Source organism: Poecilia latipinna, unplaced genomic scaffold, assembly GCF_001443285.1.
Source record: "Poecilia latipinna isolate Pla-1442-1.1 unplaced genomic scaffold, P_latipinna-1.0 Scaffold1441, whole genome shotgun sequence".
NCBI classification, from domain to species: Eukaryota; Metazoa; Chordata; class Actinopteri; order Cyprinodontiformes; family Poeciliidae; genus Poecilia; species Poecilia latipinna.
The window spans coordinates 12,078-28,933 of record NW_015114057.1 but is presented as its reverse complement, the minus strand read 5'-3'; the positions used below and the strand labels follow the sequence as shown (position 1 = coordinate 28,933).

The 16,856-nt window shown below is 38.0% G+C and overlaps 1 protein-coding gene across 2 annotated transcripts in view; it reads right to left on the bottom strand.

Annotated features, from left to right (window-relative positions):
• LOC106962638 (protein phosphatase 1 regulatory subunit 29-like) overlaps positions 1-14,816 on the bottom strand; it is a 130,841-nt gene extending 116,025 nt beyond the window's left edge. For both annotated transcript variants that reach the window (XM_015057177.1, XM_015057178.1), the window contains exons 1-2: positions 14,733-14,816; positions 3,632-3,882 (exon numbers count right to left, since the gene is read on the bottom strand). The gene's annotated coding sequence lies outside the window, so the exon portion shown is untranslated. The remainder of the gene's footprint in view (positions 1-3,631; positions 3,883-14,732) is intronic.
• Between the last annotated feature and the right edge of the window lie 2,040 nt (positions 14,817-16,856).

The following is a 16,856-nucleotide window of genomic DNA, read 5'->3' as shown; positions in this document are numbered from 1 at the left end:
TAAAATCACAAACCATAAAACGGCTGTCGATGTTCATGTGCTTATGAACACGTTCTAAGAGTTACAGATATAGATAACTAACATCTGTTAATACACACTTAACAGATGTTGGTTAAGTGTGTATTGTACAGTGTGTGTGTGTGTGTGTGTGTGTGTGTGTGTGTGTGTGTGTGTGTGGACAGAATGGGCCAGATTCTCAGGATGGAGTTCATCACATTTCTCATCCACATCAATGAGCCAATGCTCATCAAACCAAAAGTACAAAAATCTCAAGACATTTAAAAACCATAACACTGTGGACATTTTTCAAATAGCAACCAGCTTCAGCATCTATAACCTGGCATGTATTGTAAGGTGAGAATGCATCCATTTTGTAGAATAATATTTCTTCTTTTACAGCAATGATAAACAGCAGATAAATAATGGGAAACATCATTTAGGAGGTATAATTTCTTGTCATATAATTGACTTAGAATTTAAGGAGATCCACAAACACTGAAAACACCAAGCAAACTGACACTGAATCCCCTAAACAAGCAAACTTGTTGTTTACGCACCAATAAATCACACGCTATGAGCAACGACTATAATTGGATCGTCTAAAACCTTGTGGGTTATAGACGTCTAAATCTACGTCAAATATGATGAAACTGTTCCTCTGAAGGAAGCAGACGAAACAGAAACCTGTTGAATGTGGACAAAGTGAAGACATCAAAGGACAGTAAAATGAAAGCTGGAGCAAGGGTCGAAAAAAACCCAGGAAGAACAGAGATGTGGATGAAATGTTGATGAGGAGAGAAGGTTAACTTTTAGTTTGTGGGGCCAAAGCTCTGTACAAAGGAGTCATGTGTTGCTGCTTTGCTCTAAAGAAAAACTCTTGTATGTATGCTCTCATGGGATGCCAGAGAAAGGTCATAGTGATTCTGACCTGTTGTTTATTTCTCTGATCACTTAGGGACAGATGAAGCACTAGGCAGTCGCTACATCCGTCTGATCCTAATGCTATTTTTTTATGCCTTTGTTACAATCTTAAAGCAGATTTATAAATTCTGTCCTCTTATCCTTCTTTTTTGACAAAATAATTTACATTTGTGGGCACTGCAATGGTGCAGCGGTAAATCCTTTAATCTCCCGTGGCAAATACCTGGGTAGACCTAGCCCCGCCTCCGAGGATGAAGCTCCTCCTCTGAGGTCCAGTTTCTAAGCTACCCAGCTTCCTCTTCACAGAGCAATCCTCCCCTGCGACTCTCCCACTCAGCTTCTTCAGACTAGCCAGCAGCCATTAGCAAACACCTGGTGGAACAGCACATCGGCTGTTATTAAAGGGTTAATAGAGGAGTCACGTTGTGATGACTTCCTGAAGGCAGAGTTTCAGAAAGAACAGGAGCTTCTTAAAGAGACAGAGGCTCAATTTTGAAGTCAAATTTCTTTTAAGTTTGATATATGTAGCATTTTTATAACAACCGACATTAACATAGTTACTTGATTGTGCAATAAAATGGCTCTGTATGCCTGGAAAATACATCATACTGCCACTTGAAAATAAAATTGATCATGTCCATCTTGTTAGTAGCATAGTTTATGGCATTATTAGTAGCATTACAACTGACTACATTGATAAAATGTATGATATATTGCCAATTTTTAAAGTTCATTTGTTAATGAGCCAAAACTGCTAATTTCAAAGTCTCTAAGATCGACTAGTCTATTCTCCAATAGACTAGTCGATCTATTAGAGTTTTTTCATTCCTGGCATTTCAAAAGTCATCTTCTTCAGCACACACTAAAACCAACTCTTCCCTCTCCCTGACGCTTTTCTACCTGTGCTTCCACATCCATAGTTACTCCATCTTCCACTCTGATTTTTTCTCGTTACGTTTTTCCTTCTTTTCTTTCCCTCTCCCTCTACAACAGTGTCAACCCTTTAATAATATACAAGCCCCTTGTCTTTCCTGGCAGCGGTGGCAAGATTCTTTGCAGGATTCAATCATGGCCTCCCCACTAATGAGATTAGCATGGCTAATGCACATGGCTCTTCCTCACTACATTACCGCTGGCGCGCGGCTGGTGTTCCACATTGCGGTAGAGTTCCCCTGACACAGCGGCTGATTGCCGGGCGACTGAACTAAGACGGCCTGTGGTCTGACTCGGTCTCGTCAGAAGGGATGGAAGGAGGGAAACTCTCAGGTAACGCGGGACGGGGTGGAGTTTGCTCGCAAGCGAGTCAAGTCTTTGACAAAATATGGCCTAGGACGAGTAATTTCACACATGCGCATGGGAGGACTGCATTGGGAGGGCTTGGCAACGGCTCACAGCTTCCCACTGTGTTTGAGAAGCAATAGGAGAACCTGGCACTTGGAACAGGCAGAATGGAGAGGCAGGATATGGATGAAGAGATGATGAAACAGATTAGCTTAGCATCCTGGGGTTTCATTGTTTGGCCCTATGCTAATCACAGTCCAAACATGTTTACCAAAAGCTAGCCGTCGAGGAACAGAACATTGTTCCATTTTAAGTATGACTTAACTGAAGCAGCGGGTCGGATATAAATGATGAATTGCCATCGTTAGTATTTGTTGATGGATGCAAAAGTCCAGCTCACACACACTCGCAGACTAAAACAATGATTTAGGAAAACTACAGAAAGCCAAAAGGCACAAGAATATAATAACCTGTGTGATTGGTTCAGTCGATAGTCTGTTTGTATTTCAGCGGTGACATTCGTTCACTACTTTAATTCTAACTCAAATTTGATTGTTTTTTAATTAATTGATCCAAGACAGCAACATGGACTTAGAATTTTGTTTTGTGGTATTATTGTGGTAACAGTATAAAAAACTATTTATTGCTTCTTTCTTTTAGCCGTCTATGTAACAACATTCATAGAGCCACAAACGAACATTGTCCTTGGAAAACATTCCCATTTGAAATCTTATTTTGGACGCCACTTACTTAAAGAAACGTGATTTAACCTGAACTCAGTAACTGTATTTAACCATATTTTCAAATTTCTCCTTACTATTAAAAACAGCCAACAGACTCAAACAAAACAACATTCAATCCATTAAAAGTGTATCAGTTTTTACATCTCACCAAAACCAGAGATCAGAGGACGAGGAGGTTGTCCTGCTGAAACCAAACAGGTACAGCTCATAAGCTGCTCATAAATATATTTGTCTTTCCTAGATGGCAACATATTTCATCATCTTCCATTGCAATGTTTTTCATGTCACCATGACATGAAGTCATGAACACGCAGATCCACTTCCACGGAGCTGACTTGGTCAGAAAAGTTCCTGCAGAACATTTTCTTCTTCAAGGCGTCACTGGCAACATTTGCCTTGCTTCATCAGCTACACAAGTTGGACCAGGACTGGTCAGAACCCCCGAGACGCAAAAAAAAGTGTTATTGTGTTTATTGTGTTCTATTTCACGGTGTAGCGCCGCTGAATGCTGTCAGTTGATCTTGCTGAGGGGAGGAAAAAGCTTTAGTGCAGGATCCTTCACCAGAAACATGGTGACCCGTCAAGCTTAGTCAAGAACAAGACTGAGCAACAGACTCCATGTCTCCCCGCTGGTTGAAATGACAGATTCTCATATTAGAACTAAATGTACGAACGGAGGGACTCACCTCTACTTGAGCTGGAGTTAAATCAAAACATGCAGAGGTGGAGACGTCCTGTCCGCTCGAGAACACCGCCTCCTGGTTACAGTCTTCTAACTTCTTTGGTAAAGTGAAACTCTTTCAGACTCTGAATGCTGGGTAATATTTTACCCCTCCCAAAATTGTTTTTTTTTTTTTTTCTTTCAAGAGTATCTAGAGGTCTATGTCCAATTTGATCTGGCTCCTGTGTCCAAGGAGCTTCGGTAGCAACACTTCCCCTGGACAAAAACAAGAGAAAAGAGAGAGAGAAGAAAATGTAAGTAGGTTTTTTATTGTTTTGTTTTATTTTTTACATATTTACAGAAAAGAAACTCACAAGGAAAACCAAGTTAAACAGGGAGTACTGATTAATTGTACATATTTGTAGAAATTCTGTCTGGCTCAATATTCCTCGGTACCTATAGCTTTGGATGGACATTTATTGTATCGTTTATCATTTATCGTGATAAATGACTCTGATTTATCGATAAATTTCAATTAACTATGTCTTAAAAAACCCAAAACAGTTTGCATTGTCGTGATTGTTAGTTTTATCATTTTCTACCGTTTGTTCCATGACAGTATCAACGAATATCAACACATTTGAACATGTGATTAAATGCAGTGACTGTGTGCAGCTTAGTGATACAGATCACACTTATTTACGTGACTGGTGTCCTTGAAAAAGCATATTTGTTACGTTTTTATCGTTACTGTGATAGTACTACAAAATATCATGATAACATTCAACATTCTACGTCCGCGTCACCCAGCCCTGTTTATGGCTGATTTCCATTCCAGTTTAAAACTGAAATTGGTCTGATTAAGTATGCAGTGAATGTCTCTGTGTGGTGCCAGGAAGACGGTGTGGACCAGCTTCAGCTTTGAGAATAGTTCACAGCAGGAATAGTTCATGATTGTTGACAAGTGAGGTCATTTATTATTTATTCACTCACTTGCTTAGATTTGACATTCAAACTGGAAGAAAAAAAAGTTGATAGATTATAAGGAAGGAGGGAGGGAAGCATCTATTTACAGTAATGGAAGAGTTTTGCACAAACATGGAAAATATTCACAGCTTGCAGCAGGTTGTTTGCTAACAAATGCTGCAAAAAAATGTAGTAATGTTAAAGATAAAAAGAGTGTTTTATATTAATTTGAAAACAAACACCAGAACTGAGCAATCTGAGCAAATAAAAATAATTAACATTATTCAACAGAATTTCAATACAGCTTAAATGTTAGTATTTACTATACCTGTTTTAATTAATACGACATAGTTAACACCATATGTTGTTACTCTTAGTATATGATCTTTTATACCAGATTTATACAAATCTTCCATCCATACAAGCCCAGTCGTTGAGGTAGCAGGTCTGAGAAAAGGAGCTGAAACGCTCCTTCTGCCAGAGATGCTCTCTAGCTCCGTAGTGTCTAAAGTGAAGCCATCTGCAGCCCTTAAATTGATTTGCAGCACCTGATTGTAATAAAAAAAATGTTCCAAATCAATTTGACGTAAATGGAAACTTACATGGAACTAAATGGAAACTTTTAAAACCTGCCTAAAGCAAAATGCTCCACTAACAAATTGAAATCGGTTTCGCCTTTGGTTGACTGTTTTTTAATTGTATAGAGAGAGTAGAACCACAAAGTGGCCGAATTCAGCCGAGTTTAATGGAGGTAAAAAGGTTTTTCAGAGGGTTTTCTTGGACTCCGAACATTACGACACAATCTGAACTGGATATCAAAGTAAATCTGTCAAACAAAATGTTTTCATATCACCATTTTGACTGTTTTACAGTTAAAAAAACACAATGTGCTTTCTACATTTTTGTGAAAGTATAACTTTCTTAAAAGATGTGATCTTGGAACAAACATCTGAAGGCTTTCTCGACTCAGCAGTTTTGCTAAATAAAAAGAAAACAGATTTCCCAACCCAGCCTGAGATTGTACAGTATTCAACAGAAGTGAGCCAGTCTCGAGCATCTGCCAATATTTAGCCTCTATCCAATACTTGCATTTCATGGTTATGAACAGTTGTGAACTGCACTCAGGTGCATTAATGCTATTAAAATCAACATTATGATTATATTAGCCTGACACTTCTGTAGCTCTGAACGCAGCAAAGAAAACAACCTTAATTCATTCTGTACATTGTGTCGCGTATCAAAAGAGTAAATGGCAGAAAGTCTTCATTAAGCGGTTCTTCAATCAAAAATATCAAACGCGTGTGGTTAAGTGTAAAGGGATGAGTCGATCAACAGTCAACATAATACAAGAACATGCGAGGAGGCATGGGAAACTGGAGTGAAATGCGCTCAGGCAACTTAAATGTCACAGCACATTAATGCAGGTCACCATCTGCTTTCATAACCTGTGAGTTATAGAGGATGGAGCTGGTGCAAGAGCTGGAGAGACATTAAGTAGAAGGAACCAAGACGAGTATTTTTATCTCCATCGGCCTACGAGGCCTTTGGCGATAAGCAAAGGTTAGAAGATAGGGGGGGTCACATGAGGGAAACAGAAAATAAAGAAGAAAAGCAAGTTACATTGAATGGGAAGGAAGATGGCTGATTGTGATGTCACTAGGATATCGAACCTGAGAACATGTGGAGAAGGGCGTAAATATGGGGGAATTTTTCTGCCATAATTTGAGAGCACACATTTTCAGTTTGAAAGCAGGATTTCATGTCTTTTGTTCTCAAAACTTTTAATACTTGTTCTTAAGTTTTCATTTTGAAAGCAGGATTTCATGTCTTTCTTCTCAAAACTTGTAATGTTTCTCCTCGAACTCAGAACTTGTCTCCACTTTCAAAACTCTCTGCTCGCTTACGAAACATTTTCTGCTTGCTTTTGGAACAAAAATGCACCTTCGCTTGGTAGCGTCTCAGCCAGTCGAATGAAAGTGTTGTACTGGGTGCGTTTGTTTCCTGTAAGCAAAAGTATTAAAGGTTTTGAGACTGAAAATGTGTGCTCTCGAATTATGGCATATCCCGTACGTAGAGGGATAAATATAAATGCTAGAAGAAGAGCAGGAGGAGGAGCATGGCAGTTTGGACATTTATTGGAAACCAAAAAAGAAAACTAAAATAAAAAACAAATGGATGTGTTTTTAGGAGCTCATAATGACACCTGGTCATTATCCACACTAAATACAGCTGTGGAAATAAGCATCAGAGAGGTCAATGTTTGTCCTCAGTAAATATGTTTGTAATTGAGCTACTGACATGAAATTCACACCAAATGTTAACAGAAGTAATCCACACAAAGAATAAACAAACCGTCTGTGAACTAGGTTATGTGTAATAAAGTGGAAGTACACAGGCGGTGAGAAGAGAAGCATATGGTGAAAGGTAAAAATATAGAAAAATGTAAACTTTGTAAACTTGTTTTTTCAAAACCTACTGATGGCAGTGAACGACATCAGAAACATAATCCAGAATTAAAAAAAACAAGATTAATTCAACGTAAATCAGCAAAGAGCATCTGTTCCTTGCTAAACTTGTGATAAATGAGTTAAAAATAATAAAACAATCAGAAGAGCTTTCCAAGACCTAAGACCTGTAATTAGCATAAGTATAAGTTATTTCTCCCATTACAAAAACAACTGCAATCCTACTGACCATATAACATTTTGAAAACAAATGTGCCTAATGGAAACACGGCACTTTTGAAAATATATATATATTTTTTTTAATGAAACGCTTCGGTGCTGGGATGAGGTGACTTTTTTGGCCGTATCAAAATTTGTGTATTTCGCAAAACTGCAACGGAAACACTTTTTTTCGCATCACACAAGTCATGTGATCAACGAAAGAAAAAAGACGACAGGAAGTAGTTGGTCGGACGGTTTTCAGCAACTTACTGCGTCAATAAACTTCTTCACTGAAATACAGCAATTGCAAGTGTGTTTTTGACATTAGTAGAATATTAAAGTCTTGGGCACATTTGTAATGGAGTTGATGAGAAATACGCTCAATTGGAATGGTGTTTGACCATTCAAAACTCCACTGAAGAAGAAAAAGCATGTGGGAAGTTTATAGTTAAAGTTTGTGAGGAACACAATATTGTCCATAAAGCCTACCGAGAATATATTTGCTCAACTTATACTTTAACTTTTAAAAATCACTTCACATTATGTTTGGAGGAGAAGTGGCACTACACATCATTCTGAAAACACCATGGCAACGGTGATGTCAGCAGGTCACTGCATCATTTTGATGGGTTATCTTTGAACATATGGAACATGACTGAAGGAAAAAAAGAAGGAATGGTTTTATCAGAACATCCATAATGACACTCTAAAGACGAAATGTTTCTTTTTTTTTTTCTTTAGATTTTTCAGCAAGATAGTAAAGTGGTCAAACACACACAGAGAGAAGGAAGCTCTCAGCCGGTTTCAGAAAATAAAATAGAACTGCGAGAGTTGACCAGTCAGTCACCTGAGGTGTATCCACATCACTTCCTGTATGAACTGAGGATCAAAGTTCATAAAGAAAGTCCTCAGAAACTTCAATGCAAAGCTGTTTTGTGGACGAATGGGTCAAACTAAAATCTGTGAAATGCATTAGTTACATTTCAGAAAGTGTGTTCAATTGTTCAATCATTCGGTGTACCGACTAAATCACAGACTAACTTCTTTTGATTTTTGTGAGTTGAGTTGTTACCAATACCTGTTGTAAATGTCACGTGAAACTAATGTCAGCGTTGACGTATTTAACAGTTTTTGGGAATTTTTTTTATGTTTTTTATTTTTTTCTACTGTGTAAAGTGAAATAGCTATAAATGGGAGTTAGCAAAGGTGACAGAAGCGTATTAACACACGTCCTTTTTTTTTCCCCCCTTGTCTCTGACTGAGGAAGGGAGGAAAAAAAAATCTGGCTCAAATTCAGACAAGAACAAATGTGTCAAAATGAACTTTTGATCCACAGCAATGCCCAACGGTGAGCTTTAGGCTATTTTGTTTTGGGGAAATGGAAAAAGAGAGGAAGGGAAAACGGTGCACTACTGCACAGGACCATAGACGGCTGGACTGGCAGACACAGAAATAAGAGAAAAACTGCAAACACAATAATACATTTATATTAATTCAAGGAATATTTTTCTTGCACTTTGTTGTGGATCAGAGTAGGAGGGCTTATGGGAGCCGTTCAGTTGTTTTTTTTTTTTTAATTGTCAATTTTCCTTTATCTTTTAACAATGATACTTTATACAATTATCTAATTTAAGATCAGATTTGTTGCATTTTTGTGGAACCCATTTTATAGCACGATCAAGAATCTATGTTACCTTCAGTTGTTATGAAAAACAACTGAAGTTGTTTGGTGTATCATCCAGGTGTTTTGCACAGCCAGATGGTTGCCACGGGAGATTACAGGATTTCTCAAACATGCATGAAAGAATCAAAGTAACACTCCAGGTCTGTTTTTGATGAGGGAAAAACATTATAACTTGGTGTCGATTTTACATGATACCGCCCCTTAAGGTTCTTTTCTTCAGTGTGTGCTGTGATGCTAACCAGTGCTACTTATGAACTTGTCAAACATATGAATAGAAGTCAAAGATATAACTGTTTAACACAGTACTTTAACTATTTGATTCGACTTGAATTCTGTTCGACGAGCCTCCGACCTGTAACGTCACCAATCATTCGGTGATTGGTGACGTTAAGTATGAAAACTGACCAGAAATAATTTTATTTACTCTCCATAGAGTTCGCCAACATTAAAAATGTCACCCCTGTCTTACAGCCGACTGCCAGCCGCTACAGCAGATAGCAAGGCGAGGCTGTAGGAGAAAAAGACGCCTGCTGCCACGCAAACATACAGCCTGTGCTCACATGTCAGCAGACGGAGGGTCTGTAAGTAGAAGAAAACATTAGAGCGTGGGCTTTGAAGGAGAGAGAACATAAAATAGATTTACATAGAGTGGGGGTTTGAGTAGATGGCTGCATGTTTCTCATCAGCTGTCAGTGGAATCCATTTGGTCTATTGCTTTCCTCTTTTCATCCTCACCTTCTCCCCACAGCATGCCGGAGCCCGGATTACGTCCATTTAGTACGGGACGCAAGTACGGAGAAAACCTTCACATTCGTGTTTGTTTTGCTCATTCTGTCCAATTCTTTTTTTCATTTCTTATCTGAAATCCAATATTTTCTAAATTACTAGCAGCTGAGTGAATAAAAAATAAATAAAAATTAATGTTGCAGCTATAATGTGTTTTGGTGATTCAGCTGTCTGCATTTTTCTATTTTTTTTTTTCTTTTTTTAATATGAGTGGGTGAGCAGATGACATTTGGATGACTGCCACACAGTCAGAAGACACTGCTTCTGTCAGTATTAATGGGGTAGATTTATTTTTTTTTTTAACACTCTAGGAATTTTGAAGTGTTTTACTGAAGTCTCAGGGCCAAACTGGTCGAAACCAGTTTGGCCCGATTGTCAACAAGATTTTAAAGGATATATAAATCCGAGGTATGACTCTAATTGTAAGATTGTTGCCATTTTCTGTGAAGCAAAAAAATATATATATATATAAAAGTTAATTAGCAAACCAAATAGGCTGTAAAAAAATAATTTACCTCTTTATTTTCTAAATATTACAATCCACTGTGAAGAAATATTAGAACGTAAACCATACTGTGAATAAAAGTTGAAAATGACAAGACTCAAGCTACAAGTTCCAAATAGTTTTTTTGTTTTCTCTCTATAAATAGTTTTAAACCAGGGGTGTCCAAACTTTTTGCAAAGGGGGCCAGATTTGGTGTCTTAAAAATGTAGGGGGGCCGACCTTGGCGGACGTTCTTTACATAGAACAGCAATATATTTAAACACATTTCAGCAAGCCATTCTGTGTTTTACATTTGCTTTTTTATTTTAATTTCAGCGATCTTAAGCATGTCTTTTGGTTCATTTGAAACATGCATATCATATGCAATTGAATATTCGCTTAACTTCACTTTTCACTTTTTTCTAACGGTTAAACAGAAGTAATTGTACTCTTGAGTGCAAATTACATTTGAAACATAAAAAAAATATCTCACCATGGCAGTTCAATATTTACAGAATTTTTAAATAAAACAACAGAAAAATGAGCAAGTAATAGTCATATCAACAAGTGCAGGGTTCATTTGAAAGATTACATATTAGTAAATGTTGATTAGATTTTTAAAAGTGTATTATTCTGGAGTGAAAACTGAAAACTTGTCTGAATTTATGACTTATTTTGAAATTAAAAAACAAAATTTATTCAGAGACTTATTGTAAATGACAAATGACTTGTCTGCATTAATGTGATACTGAGATCTGGACTGCAGCACATAGGTCAGGTCTGGCTGAGATGTCTCGTAAGTGAGAGTCCGTTATTTAAGTTCACAACCGAGAATGTCTTCTCACACAAATACGTCGACTAGGGTTGCAACCCGTCCCGTAAAATACAGAACCGTCCCGTATTTAACTGTTAAATGTACAGTACCGTATTGAACCGAAATGGGACGCCATTTGTTCCGTATTCTACAAATGTGTACGTGTAATAACAAAGAAGTGGTCCCCGAGTACTTTATATAGTAGGCTGCCCCAGTCATTGTTTCACTCACGGTGTTGCGATATTGCGTCCAACTGCCGCAGTCCCCCCTCCATCTCCCGGCTTTAAATATATATAGGGACTGGTCCCTTGGTAACCCTAGTCGAAGCGCAGCGCGCACACCCCCCCTATGAGACTAGGACGACGAGTCCCTTATTTTGATTTCTGACAGGTGGCAACCCTAACGTTGATCCAAACAAGCTTAGCATTTTCTTACCAAATGCTCGAATCTCTCGAAGCCTGGCCTTATCCAGCTGTTGTAAAAGTTCGCGAGAGAAGGCTGCTGGTGCCGACCGCGGCTCTCTGCGTCACACTGCAGCTCAGTGAGCTCCAGCTGCAAATGGTCAGAGTCGCACGGGCTGCTGCCCTCTAGTGGGTAAACGAGGAACAGCGTTTAGTGTGTAAGCTATGCCATATGCAGGTAACAGTACTGCTGCCCAATGTATTAATTCTATGTGCGGGCCAAACGTTATTGATTTTATGACAGAGGCTGCGGGCCGGATGAAATTTGACCACGGGCCAGACTTTGGACATGCCTGTTTTAAACTATTTTAACCACTTAACTGCCACCCTTAAAAAGCTTCTATATTAGTCAACGGGTTAGGAGGTTTTTAGTGGTGAAATTCAACTGCAGGGTAATAAAAGATTAGAGGAAACAAAAATTCTCCTCCTGAAAATCTAAAAGCACCAGATTGATATTCGAGATTTCCATTTTTATTCAAATTATCCTTTCATCTGCACAGTGTCATTGTGTAACAGCAACAAGGTTTTGTTCTTTTAAAGTCACTACAGTGGATCATTGAAAAGCAAAAGAAAAAAAAATACAATTCAACCTCTGTGAGAAACTGGAAAAATCCAAATATTCAAATATTTTAGAAAAAAAATCAGCAGACACATTTTTCATAAATTTTCTCAATTTCTAAAGAGAAATCCATGAGTTTCACCACAAATAGGCAGAACTGTTGATAATATACTAATACAGCACGCATAAGATCACATTTAAAAATGAAACTAAATTAAAGCCTTTACATTGAGTAGCTTCTACTAGGACTACATTCAAAAATAATTACTGTTCAACAAAATCAATGACTAATTTTCTGAAAAATAATTCTGGCTAAAGTATTTTCTGTTAGGAACCGCAAATAAATAATTATAACTCTGTGTAACTGACTTGTTTCCCTGGACCTTTAAGGGAAGAGATTACTAATGTCAGAGAGGATAGGAGCTTCTTAAAGAGACAGAGGCTAATTTCAATGAATCACAATGATGAAAGATCAAATTACTTTTAAGTCATTTTTTTACATACACAGCACTTTTATAACAACTGAAAGTAACAGTTACTTGGAAAATACACAATGCCCGCCCTTTATTATCAAACAATATCTCTCATACCAAGCTTCAAGACGGGAGAGAGAACAAATCGTGGATTTCTGGTAAAGCAGGAATGAAAGATATGATACTGACAGACTGGAAAACAGGAATTAAAGTGATGCAGCTAGAAAAAGGACAAAATGACAACACTGCAAGAAAATATGAGCAGATTGGGAGGAGGGAGAGAAAAGAAGAAAAAAAAAAGACATTAAGTCGGCGGAGGACTGCGAAGGTGAACAAAGAGATGAGCAACTATTTGGGTAAACTTGCATAAAACAAATGACTCAATGGTTTCAGAAGAAGGATATAAAGCTGCCAACGCACATCTAATGCTCACCAAGAGCTACGCATGGTGGGAAGGCGAGATAAAAGGAACAACAAAAAAAATGGAGATTTTATTCTCAGCTTGTTTGGTAATATGGAAGGAGTTTCTGACATAATATAACAGATTACATGGGTTACTTTTTCTTCATAACTTGCACATCTCTCCTGTTTCTTGAGGTTTTTTTCCCCTTTCTCCTCAGAAAACGTGGGGGTGGAGCTTGTGCCCGGATAGTGAAGGTCGTTAGCCCTTCGTTAGCCCTCAACACAGCTGTCCAGAGTTTAGATTTGCAACCCTGGGACCTTTGCTGCATCTCTTATCCTTTCTCTCGCTCTCTTGTCTGAAACGCGGTGACTAAAGGCCACTAGTACCAAAGAAATCTCAAAAAGGTGAAGGCACTTCAGCAAAGAAAAACAAATTACCGCAAAAATTCCTCTATTCCAATTCCCTGCGCTATGTAGAGAACACTTCACATTTACCAAATAATGGCACTATCCAAAATTACAAACTGTGATTCACTGTTGATTACATTCTGCAGTGTGCAGTTAAGAATAAGATTTAAAAAGATTGTTTTGACATGAAGGTAAGCTCCTTGGTTTAAAACGGCCATCCAAAAATTGATGTACCAATGACATGGTGAGCACATTCTGCTTGGTTTTAAATTCTCTCTCAAGTTTAGAGAGAGCTTCTCTTCCTGAAAACAAAAACAAACTAGGTTTCGTCTGCTCAACTGGTTTGACACATTGCTGACGTTTCTGTCTGAAAACAGGAATTGTAATATTACTACATGCCCTGCATTGCGTGAGTGATGGATATGTAAAAAGGATTCCATAAAAACAGCACAAAAATAACAGTGAAAGTGGCAACAAATAGACCAGTTTTTCTCAATTATTAACGCAATTACCAACATTTAATCAAGACTGCTCAGTCTGTATGACTCTCAAAAGAGAAAACGTGGAAATGATTCACTGGGATGTGCATTTTCAGACTTGGTAAAAGCACACACAGGGTCATTGCGACCCCGTCAGTCCGCGCATCCAGAGTAAAAGACTCATGGGTTCTAATTGACCTGGTCTCTTAATGCTGGAGGAGAGTTGAAAATACAAGAAGAGTTGTAATTTCATAAAACTCCACAGCCAAATGAGAAATGCTGAACATCTTATGAAGTTATAATTGGTATCAGTTTTACAAATAAGCATATGCTTAACCTTTTAACAAATCAGAATGAAGTTATTATCAGACACAGGACTTTGAAACAACTGTTTAAACCACTGTCCATTTGAAAGACAGAACCAGCGACTTGCTGAGCTGGTCACATCATATATTTATAACTCTATCAAAGCTTCTTCTTTTTTTTTATTAAAGTGACTATTTTTCTCATAATTTTACAATTTTCTACCATCAGAAATGTCTTTATTCTGCCAATTTTATCCTATTCTGGTAATATGACTTTGTTCACGTAAATATTATGACTTTAGTCTTGTTTTTGTTTTGTTTTTTCAATATGATTCTCTTTATCTTGCCCTAAAACTCCGTCATACTCGTTTTACTAACATAAAGTTATTAAAAAAAAAAAAGCTGAAAGCTACAGCTTCTCTCTTCCGGTCGTTGATCATGACCTTCGAAGGACCCCAAGATGCAAAACCTGACTTTGGACACAGCTGTTCTTCGTTGGACTCCCCCTAGTGGTCTGGATCACTTCTGTTTTCAGCATTCTTTGTTTGCATCTCTTTTTGTTGCATGTGTTTTTCTCGTGTTTGTACCTGTCGGCCACCGTAAAATTAAAAAAACAAAAAACAAACTCGTTTTACTAACCTCTGCCGACGATACGTTTCAAAACACGCGCGCTTGAATCCTCCATTGTCAGCTCCGTTTACACCAGCATGCCGGCTGCTTCTTCTACTGGATTAAACAGGCAGCCTGTTGATTAATTTGAACACTGCTGCCCCCTAGTGACCTGAAGCTTGTTTATCAGTCAAGTGCCGTTCTAGACAGAAAGGGCTGGATACACGTTCAGAGAAAACTCAAATTCAGGCTTAGCTGCTTTATCTCGAAATTTCCCGGATCAACTCAAGTTCTTATGTTTTTACTTTTCTGTTTTTGGTTGTTTATTGTAAAAACACTGAACTGGAATCATGACTAGAAATCTTCAGTTGCCGAAATGGGTAATATTCACTGCAGTTTTAAAATGACCACTGGGTGGATTTACATTTGCTTACTTTTGTGGGCATCCAGGTTACTGTTTGTGAATGTTTAGCAAAAAAAAAAAAAAAAAACACTTCAGAAACTCGCTTCAGCTGGAGGGAGGCGAATACATGTGGCCTTTTGTTTTCTCTATGCCTGCCACCACTCAGCTTAGAAAAAGATGAAACTCAGAACATGGTAGAAGAAGAATGAGGCCAAATGGTTTATCAATATCAACAGTGGGAGAGCAAACTACAACGAATTGAACCGAATGGCCATCAAGGCTCTGTCTGTCTTTACACAGCATTTGCTTTGCTCCCTCATTAATAAGGCTAATATAAATAAATGAGTTTTAGTGTATCTTGTTTTTTGTTGTTTTCGTCTCATAAATCACCATGGTGCAGTTCTCATTCTAATTAGGGTTGTCTGGGTTGGGAGTTGGCACGGGAACCCCACGCAACAGGCCAAAGTGTCAGTGGGGGACGGAAAATGGTGGGCGATCACGAAACAAACACTGTAGAGAAAGAAAGAAAAAAAGCACAACGGCAAACAAGTCTAAACAGAGTCAAAAAGCATATGGCGCTTGCTGTGCGATGCAGGTGGGACACATGACCGCAACCGCAAACAAAAACAAACAAGTTTTATGACCTCATCTGTTATTGTCAGACAATACGATAAGCAGGAAAAGGTCAATCTTGTATCTTATCACTTTCATCCTTTTTATCCCTATAGATTCACAACGCTTTATTTGCATGAGCGTTATTTATTTATTTTTTCTTTCTTTTTTTAAAGGCTGCTTGTTTGCAGACTGTGCAAAGCCCATTTTCTACCCGTTTAATCTCTTATCTAGCTGGCCTGTATTTAATGGGGTTGATCAACCAATTGGCATGCTTCCTTGGGAGCCGGTCTTTCTAACTGGTGACATGTGGAAAATGAGCTCCCACCAATTAGGTCAAAATCAGTCAACATGACGGGCTGTAAACAGGGCGGAGAGAGGAATATCTAAATAAGCATTTCAAAGGTGCAACTGTGCCTTTGACATGTATTAATTTGACTTAGTCACTGAGATGATACAGGGTGACTTTATTATACTGTCAGCTGCAGTTTCACTTTCCATTGAAATTATGCAGAAAGTTGTTTTAGTTGGTTGCTGTGACAACTCACATGGTTGCCAGGATAAAAGACAAAACAAAACATAGTCCTGGTATTGTAATTCCTTCATGCTGTTTGTATTAAATACTTCACTGAAGGAAGTGACAACTTTTAAAAACCCGTTTCTCCCTGGAGATACCTGTGATAATAGGTGGCTAGATTCCGGCCAAATATTTTTTTTAACACAACTTTGAAAATGATCATAAAATAACGACACCCTGCTGTAGTTTATTGCCACCTGCCAGACTATGTGTTTAGCTCTACAGATCTGAAAAACAAAACAACTTTTCATTGGTTTTTCGATGCCAGGTATTACAAAAAAAACGTAGTATCCGTCATACGTTTTTTTGTTTTGTTTGTTTTTTTGTAATTTTACACCAGTGGAAGCAGATTCACGTGAAATCACTGAGGTGTTTTTCTTGATAAAAAATATTGATATCCTATGCTTCTACATTTTTGGAACCATAAAGAGACACTCCATTGTAAAACCGATGTATTCTTTATTTTTAAAAAATTAATAGAACAGATCACTTAGTTGAAGGTGCTGTCAGGAAGCTATCATAAAAGAAGTATTCAAAAAGTAATCAGCCTACTGGATATTTT